The sequence below is a fragment of the Suncus etruscus genome, chromosome 18, assembly GCF_024139225.1.
Source record: "Suncus etruscus isolate mSunEtr1 chromosome 18, mSunEtr1.pri.cur, whole genome shotgun sequence".
NCBI lineage: Eukaryota > Metazoa > Chordata > Mammalia > Eulipotyphla > Soricidae > Suncus > Suncus etruscus.
The window spans coordinates 47042601-47051684 of record NC_064865.1 but is presented as its reverse complement, the minus strand read 5'-3'; the positions used below and the strand labels follow the sequence as shown (position 1 = coordinate 47051684).

Below are 9084 nucleotides of genomic sequence, written 5' to 3'. Positions count from 1 at the left end.
ATACTGGGGAGGTTAGAAAGAGAATTCCCTTGGCCTAAGAGATACAGGGTTTCTCTGCCCTTAAAGCATACTGCCATGGGAATAACTACAGGCTCCATAAATGCTCTTTTACTCTCCCCTAGGTCTTTTTCTGGTGTCTGGAAACTTTCTGCTCAGTTGTGAATGATAAAATCAAGCCTCTATAACTAAAGATCTTGGTATTTGCATAGGTCATAGGATGGAGCCTAGGATAGAGTCTTTCTTTATGGTTTTAGAAGTTCTATTTCAACACTGTTTTCGTAATTGGTAGTCTTGGTGTTTGCACCAATCCTAGGACGAAGCCTAGGATAGAGTCCTTCATTATGTTTCCAGAAGTTCTACTCAGTTGCAGTTGTCTCAGTCAGACCTCTGGGATTAGTGTTCTTGGTTATTGTACAGATCATAGACCAAAGCCTAGACTAGGATCTTTCTTACTGGTCCCAGGATAAGTTCTGCCCAGTCATGGTTGTCACAGTCAGTCTTTTGTCAGGAGGTTTTTGTTTTTGTTAATGTTTTCTTTGTTTTTTCTTTCTTTTAGTTTGGTACAAGAGTTGATGACCAGATAAAGAAACTATAATGTATATACACAAAGGAATATTACTTGGCAATAAGAAAATATGAAAGCATGCAATTTTCTGATTCATGAATGGCTCTGAAGAATATCATGCTGGGTAAAGTGAGTCAGAGGAGAGGGAACAATACAAAAAGGATCTCTCACATATGGGGTTTAAAAATCATAGTAAAGAAATAACAAGTGTCCAAAGGCAATAGAATTTGGAAACTAATCTATTGTACTGAGTTAACTACAGAGGAGGATGATGGTAGGTTGCAGAAAGGTAGGTAGATACTCTGACGGAGGATGTGATTTTGGGACATTTGTAATTATGAAACCCTACTTGTAGCCATCTTAAAGCAAAATCATTGATGAAATAAATAGTTCCCTTAAGAAACATTTTTAATTTATTTTGTGTGTGTGTGTGTGTGTGTGTGTGTGTGTGTGTGTGATTACTTAATTTCATTCCTCGTCCTTTCCTTTTTGGGGGGGACATATCAAGTGATGCTCAGGGATTACTCCTGGCTATGTGATCAGAAATCACTTGTAGCTTGGGGGACCATATAGGATGCCGGGGGATCGAACCACAGTCTCCGTCCTAGGCTAGTGTGTGCAAGGCAGACACCATACCACTTGCGCCATCACTCTGGCCCCTTCCTGTTGTTTCCTTTGGTTGTTCCTGTGATGACTGTTAGGTGCACACTTAGGTGCAAGGCTCACACACTTCATTGTAGTGCCCTGCTTCTATAGAAGTACCATGCACACTTGGATGTGTGTGTGTGTGTGTGTGTGTGTGTGTGTGTGTGTGTGTGTGTATTGGAGATTTCACTATTGTTGTACTGGCAATCACAAAGAACGGTGCCACTGGATCACTCTTGGCCTATAAGGTGGTGCTGGGGGTAGAACTCAGAACTTTAAGCCTGCAAGGGAAAAACTCTATTCTGAATCTTCTCTAAGTCCTTAATTATCCTTCCTTATAAAGTAAGTTCCGCTGAGCTTAAAGTCCAAAGAGAATATTTATATGGAGTGGAAGCTCTTTATCTTTAGTTTTCCTTTTACGTGGTCCCTCCCCACCAAATCACAGCCTTCTTGGCAGATACAAATTCTGGTCTCTTCCTTCTGCCTATTGAAACAGACACTCTGTGCTTTTACCCTATTTCCCTGCACTGGGAACTGGGAAAATCAAACAGATGAATAAAACCTGGAGTAGGAACCAGAGCGATGGCTCAGTGGTAGGGCAATTGCCTTGCACAAGGCTGACCAAGGACGGACGAAGTTCGATCCTCCGATGTCCCTTATGGTCCCCCAAGCCAGGAGCGATTTCTGAGTGCATAGCCAGGAGTAAACCCTGAGTGTCATCGGATGTGACCCCAAACCAAAAACCAAAAACAAAACATAAACAAAACCTGGAGTGAATGTGATACTCATATATTTCCACTCTCTTGAGAATTGCCTACCAACAGACTCCAACAACATTTTTATATATTTTGTCAAGTCTTTTTAGTTCTTACTGATAGGCATCTAATGTTGTTACTGTATGATAGGCTGCCTTTAAATGGATTACTTGATTTTGCTGAACATCCCTTTACACTAAAAATATTCACACTTTTATTGCGTTCATTTAAAAAAAATCATCAAACATAGCCTGAGGTATGCTCTTGTACTTATAAGATAGACCTGCCAGTAACTGACCAAAAATACAAATTTCCCCTTTTTCTGTTGGTCAAGTAGATGTTTATGCAGAAAAAAAATCCATCAAACTAAATAAACATCTTATTTGCATGACATGTTTGTCTGTGCCAGAAAACAAAAAAAATAATAAAAAGATTCATTTTACTGTTTAGAATTGATTGCAATAGCTTAGCTTAGCCCAGAGGGCATTTGTATTAATCATAATGCTCAGGAATCGTTGAAATGAAATGAGTTCAGTCAAAAATAGGAGACAAAATTACAATGCAAACATGTTGTTCTTGAGATCCACAGGCACAAAGCATATCCTTTCATCCTTTAGACTTCTTTCTCCTTCTTCATAGAAGTGTAGGATTGTTCACCACAAATGCTGTTCGCAGACGCTGAACAGACTTTATACTTATTGATAAAAAGCACTGCACATCTATTGTCTTGGCCTAAGATAAGGTTGGAAGAAAGAAATTGGAGAGTCTGGCAAGGCCACACACAAGTACCCATGGTCCACCCCAATCTTTTTATAAGACTAGACCAGGATGGGATACAGAAATAGGAAAGGAGAGGCCTGAGCAATAGCACAGCGGAAGGACATTTGCTTTGCATGTGGCAGACCCGGAACTGACCTATGTTTGATTCTCAGCATCCCATATGGTCCCCCGAGCCTGTCAGGAGCGATTTCTGAGTGCAGAGCCAGGAGTAACCCTTGAGCACCACTGGGTGTAACCCCCAAAAAACAAAACGAAAGAAGGAAGGAAGGAAGGAAGGAAGGAAGGAAGGAAGGAAGGAAGGAAGGAAGGAAGGAAGGAAGGAAGGAAGGAAGGAAGGAATCAAAACAGAGCTTGGTCAGGGTGCTGTAGTGCTGGCACACTAGCTAAGTGTTTTCATTTTTTTTTTTTTGGTTTTTGGGCCACACCTAGTGATGCTAAGGGGTTGCTCCTGGCTATCCACAGAAATAGCCTCTGGCTTGAGGGACCATATGGGGCACTGGGGGAACGAACCACAGTCCATCCTAGGTTAGCGTGTGCAAGGCAGACACTTTACTGCTTGCTCCACCTCTGGCCCTGGCTAAGTGTTTTCTTTCCAGGTAAAACTTTTTGGATCTGAAAACATCATTCAAGATATTTTCCTCTGAGCTCTGAATGTTTTTCTTTTTCTCACAAAGAAATAATCCCGCATGAGCTTGGAGACATGACTTTTGAGTTGGAGTCCAGTCCAGAAATTCAGAACCAAGACAACAGAGTCTGGTGGCATGCAAGAGGGTCAATTAAAGAGAGCAGGCAGTCTATTTGCTTGAAATAGTCCAATTAGAAAGTAATTCAGTGGGTAGTGCCAGGGAGACGAGTGCCAATCCATTAATTAGAAAGCACATTGGAGACAATCAAGGTTTCTGTCAGGTTCTTGCCGTGTTTCTGCGGCACCATGTGCAAATCTAGAAATCTCTCAGCACTGTTGCAAATGGCCCCAAATTGGTGGTACAAAGATTAATAGACATGTAGATATGTGCAATTATAATTAAGAAAGCTATTTCTTTTCTGTTTACCAAGTGAAGCAATCTATCTAATTATGACCACAACTACAGAGTGAAACAGCCCAACTGTTTATGAAAATAATTTACTTTGTTTTATCTGTTCTATTTCTATTTCTATTACACGGCATGAAAACACTTGGTCCCTGTTTGTATATGGAACATTGTCATTTTCAACTTGCACTAAGAGTTCATCTCCGTCAGGATAGAGTAATTAAGAGTTTAGCCCAGTTTAATCAAAGGGCAATGCAAGAAATGAATTACTGGTGCAAAAGTTATTTATAAGTAACTATATAATTGGATATTTAAAATTTTGGAAAAGTTTACTAAGCCCCTTTCCTCAAATTTAAAATATTATATACATATGTAGCATGTATGTATTATTGCACACTATATATTGGTTATATATATTACTAAAAATGCTTATAGGACAACCCCAGTTAGATCCTTGGCATTTTGAAGAGTCCCCCTGCCACCAGCAGGAACAATCTCGGAGCACAGAAACAGGAGTAATCTTTAAGCACTGCTGGGTAGACTCCCAAAGAGAAGAGAAACAAACAAACAAAAAAAAATCGGGCCGGAGCAGTGACACAGTGGTCAGGCATCTGCCTTGCTGGCACTAGCCTAGGTTGGACGGAGGTTCGATTCCCCAACATCCCCATGACCCCCCCAGCCAGGAGCAATTTCTGATCACATAGCCAGGAGAAACTCCTGGGTGTCACCGGGTGTGGCCCAAAACCAAACCAAAAATAATAGATAATGTGTTGATGGGGTGATATCATCTCAATTACAGTGGCAAGGATAGGAAGAAAAAGAATATTTGTGGTTCTTAAAAATTATAGATGTGTAGACTTTGAAATGTTAGAAAGAAACGATATCTGCTTTTCTCAGAACCACACTGGATTTTTTTTTTAATCACAAAACTCTCCTTTCTAAACCAAACCATATTGGTTAACAGTTGCCAAAAGTATATTCAGATCATAGTCATTAATAAAGAGGTTAGGTTCTAAAGATAGACTCCCTTATTCTATTTTGTAGAGTGGGTCTCCCAAAGAGTGCTCAGAAGGTCCTGGTATTTGAGGACATTATTCTTCTCCGGCAGTAATGGTGGGGATGTCTGGGCCACCCTGCCAGTGTTGGGGATTACAGGGTCACACCCCGAAGATGCTTGAAGCACTTTGAGCCGAAACCAAGTTGCATGTACGAACTACTACTACTACACTCTTTCCTCTCCTCTTCTGGTTTAGGAAAATAACATTCCTACAAAGTGATTAGTATGACGTACATTAGTACTTGATTTTTCTGCCTCTGACTGATAACCAGGACTCAACTAAACTTTGTGAAACCATCACCAGTGAGGGAAAAAAATGAAATGAAGACTAGAAAGATTAGAAGAATAAAGATTAACTGCTTGGTTAAAAAAAAAAATCCCCATCAGACATACCACATTACAAGTGGTTAGAAATAAAAGTTTAAGTCATATTAAGTGACTGAAAAAGCGGGGAGATAGAACCACTTTCTTCTCACATGCAAATCAATTGAGTAATTGCATATTATCCATCTGCACAAAGCAGAAGGATGGGTCCCTTGGAGAAGGGCTTGGGGATGTTTAGAAAAGTTGCCTGTGATTATATAAAACTCTATTAGGGCCCAAGGAGTATTTTTACAGTGAATAGGGCACTTAGCTTGCACAAAACTGACCTGGGTTCAATCTCTGGCATCCCATATGGTAGCCCTGAGCACCTCCAGGAGTGATCCCTGAGTGAAGAGCCAGGAATAAGTCTTGAGTACCACCGGATGTGGCCCTCAAACAAAACAAACAAAACAAAAACTATAGAATGGGAAATGTCGTAAATGGAATGAGTGGCTAGAGCTTTCAAAATGGGATTCATTTTCCTCGGTCAAGAGAAATCAAAAGATTTGAAGATCTAGTTTAAGAACATATTTGGAAAGAGAAGAAATGCTTTAGGAATGGCAAATGCGTTTCACATAAGAGAAATGAGAACATGGGGCAAAAGTGATCAAAATCAGCACTTCCAGAAGTCTATACATTAATTGAGGGCTTGCAAATATTGAGGAGTGTATCATTAGAGAAAAATAGGTGAATGTTAGTAAAAATCATGAGCTGAGTCGCTGCTTGTTTTCCTCAATTTCCATCCTCATTTCCCTTGCTCTGTAGTAGCCTGCAACAAAAATAGCCTCGCAGTCACAGAAGGTGCGAAATCTGCAGCCTCTTAGACTCTGGAGGGGGGCAAAATAGTTTTCGAGCCTTCCAAAAAAGCACCATGCCCGAAGAATTGTCTTTATTTGACCTGTCTGGCATCTCCCTAAAAATCCCCACCCACGGTTTATCTTTATTTCCCCTCATGCAGAACTCATTCCCTGCAAACGGTTTTCCTTGGAGGCACTAATCAAAAAATGGCAGTAGCAATTGTTCGGCTATGTAGCGGCCTGCAATCATGATAAGCAAAAGAAAAAGTCTGGAGAATGAGCTCTCCCTAGGAAGCTTGGAGAAATTTAACCATATTCTAGAAGGTCACGTGCGTTTATAAATTCATTGGCCAGGAAAGACCAGAGGGGGGACTTAACTAACTTCTCTTCTCCTGACTTTTGAGGTTGTGTGCAGGCAGGACATAATGGCAAGGCAGAGTTGTATAAAATTGTGATTATTAAAAAGCATTTAATGTGTTTACCAACATTTACACGAAGCTTCTGGTAAGAGGCTGTTAAAGGCATTTAAGAAAATTTATGTCCGATGATTAGATAGCAATTAAGCTGGTCAGGCAGAGACTTTAGTGGCTACGTATTTAAAAAAAAACACACACTTTACAGAACTATCTCAGCAAGACATTAAACAAAGACTACCATCAACAAGAATGATAGTAAATAATTACAGATCCCAGGGAGAGGAATATGAATTCCAGAGTTGCCATGCATGTGCTATTACCCTCAAAGTTCAGCTTTAACACATATCTAGCAAAAGTGGTATGGAAACCAGACAATAAAACAGCAAAATCCAATTGTACAGGGGGAAAGATAAAAAGCAGTCAAGCAAAATTGCCTCTTGGAATTGGTGAGATAGTACAGAGGTAAGGACTCTTTCTTTGCACACAGCAAACCCTAATTCTATCCAGGGCACCACAAATAGTTTTCCCAGCCAGCCAGGAGTGATTCCAGAGAGCAGAGCCAGGAGTAAATTTTGAGCACCATTAGGAGCAGCCAAAAGTAAAAAAAGAAAGAGAAACTGCCCTTAAGGAACTATAAGTTGGGGGTGGAGGAGAGAGGAGATAGTACAGCAGGTTGGGTGTTTGCCTTGCACTGGAGCAAATCTGCATCTCATATGGTCCCCCAAGCACAGTCAGGAGTAATTCTTGAATGCAGAGCCAGGAATGACCCTTTAGCATTCTGGAATGGCTCCCCACCCTCAAAAAAAGAAAACAAAAGAAATTCTTTAAATTGGCTTTACTTGAAAAAAAATTTTCATTGTAGTTAGATTTTCAAAGAATAAAATAGTCATAAACAAAGTGGGGTTGGAGTTATAGCATAGCGGATACAATCTCGGCTGACCCAGCATCCCAAATGGTCTCCAGAGCATTTCCAGGAGTAATTCCTGAATACAGGACCAGAAAAAAACTTGGAGCTTGAAAACTTCCAGGTGTACCCCACCCAAGCAACAAATAAGTAAACTAACAATAGCAACAACAAAAACCCATGAGAATGATTTTGCACTCATTAGAAATCATATTAGTAAATAAGATATCAAAAAGTGATAAAAATTCTGAAATTGAAAGGCATAATAACAAATTGAATAGTTACAAACTAGATCAGTACCGGATTTTTCGTAGATATTTTTTTGTTTGTTTTTGGGCCATACCTGATGACGCTCAGGGATTACTCCTAGCAAAGTGCTCAGAATTCGCTCCTGGTTTAGGGAACCATATGGGACGCTGGGGGATCGAACTGCAGTCCTTCCTAGGCTAGCGTGGGCAAGGCAGACACTTTATTGCTTGCGTCACTGCTCTGGTCCCTGGTAGGAAAAAAAAATTTGAAGGAGGCACACACAGATGGCCCATAGACACGTGAAAATTTTCAATCACAGATACTACTAAGGAATTTCAAATAAAATGAGTGAGATAAGTGCTTGCTTCGGCAGCACATATACTAAAATTGGAATGATACAGAGAAGATTAGCATGGCCCCTGCACAAGGATGACATGCAAATTCGTGAAGCGTTTCATATTTAAAAAAAAATGAGTGAGATAACACCTTGTACAAATAAGAATGGACTTTGTGAATTAGAAACAATAAGTATGATGAGAATGTGGAAGAAAAGAAATTTTAATACAGTCTTTGAAGGAAGGTAAATTAACTTAACCTATATGGAAAATGGTATAGAGATTCCTTACAGAAATTAAAATGGAAATTGCATATAATTCAGTAAGTAATCCAATTCCTAAGCATTTAACTGAATTATATAAAAACACATGTTTAGGGGTTGGAGTGGTGGTGCAAGTGGTAGGACGTTTGTCTTGCCTGCGGCTGACCTAGGACTGACCACCTTTCGATCTCCTGGCGTCCATATGGTCCCCCGTGCCAGAGTGAATTTTGAGCGCATAGTCAGGAGTAACCTCTGAGTGTCACCGGGTGTGGCCCAAAAACCAATCCAAACCAAACCAAACCAAACCAAAACAAAACAAACCAAAACAAACCAACACACACACACACACACACACACACACACACACACACACACACACACACACACACACGTTTGAAATGGTACTGAATCCCTATGTCTCTAGCAATGTGGGGTGGGGGAGTTGCTTAGACCATATCTAGCAGTATATGGGACTACTCCTGATTATGAAATCAAGGATTACTCTTGCCACTGTTCAGATCATGAGTAGTTTCCAGGGATGGGACTGGGGCTGGTTGCCTGTATGACAAACACCTTACTTATATCCCTGAAAAAGCTCTCTAGACAGGGGCCGAGAGATAGCATGGAGGTAAGGCGTTTGCCTTTCATGCAGAGGGACAGTGGTTCGAATTCCGGCATCCCATACGGTCCCCTGTGCCTGCCAGGGGCGATTTCTGAGCATAGAGCCAGGAGTAACCCGAGTGCTGCCGGGCGTGACCCCAAAACAAAACAAAACAAAAAAATATGGATTCAAACTAAATTCTCATTGATTTATGATTAGATAAAGATACTGGAATATATAGTCAATAGAATACTACTCCAACCTTTACACCTTCTGTTCTCACCAAATTGACCAATATAGACAGGACAACACTATTTTGATAG

At 40.5% G+C, this 9084-nt stretch overlaps 1 non-coding gene across 1 annotated transcript; it reads left to right on the top strand.

Moving 5' to 3' along the window:
• The first annotated feature begins 7919 nt into the window (after nt 1-7919).
• Nucleotides 7920-8026, top strand: LOC125996658 (U6 spliceosomal RNA). The gene has a single exon (XR_007491340.1). It is a non-coding gene; the product is annotated as a U6 spliceosomal RNA (small nuclear RNA).
• Nucleotides 8027-9084: the final 1058 nt, after the last annotated feature.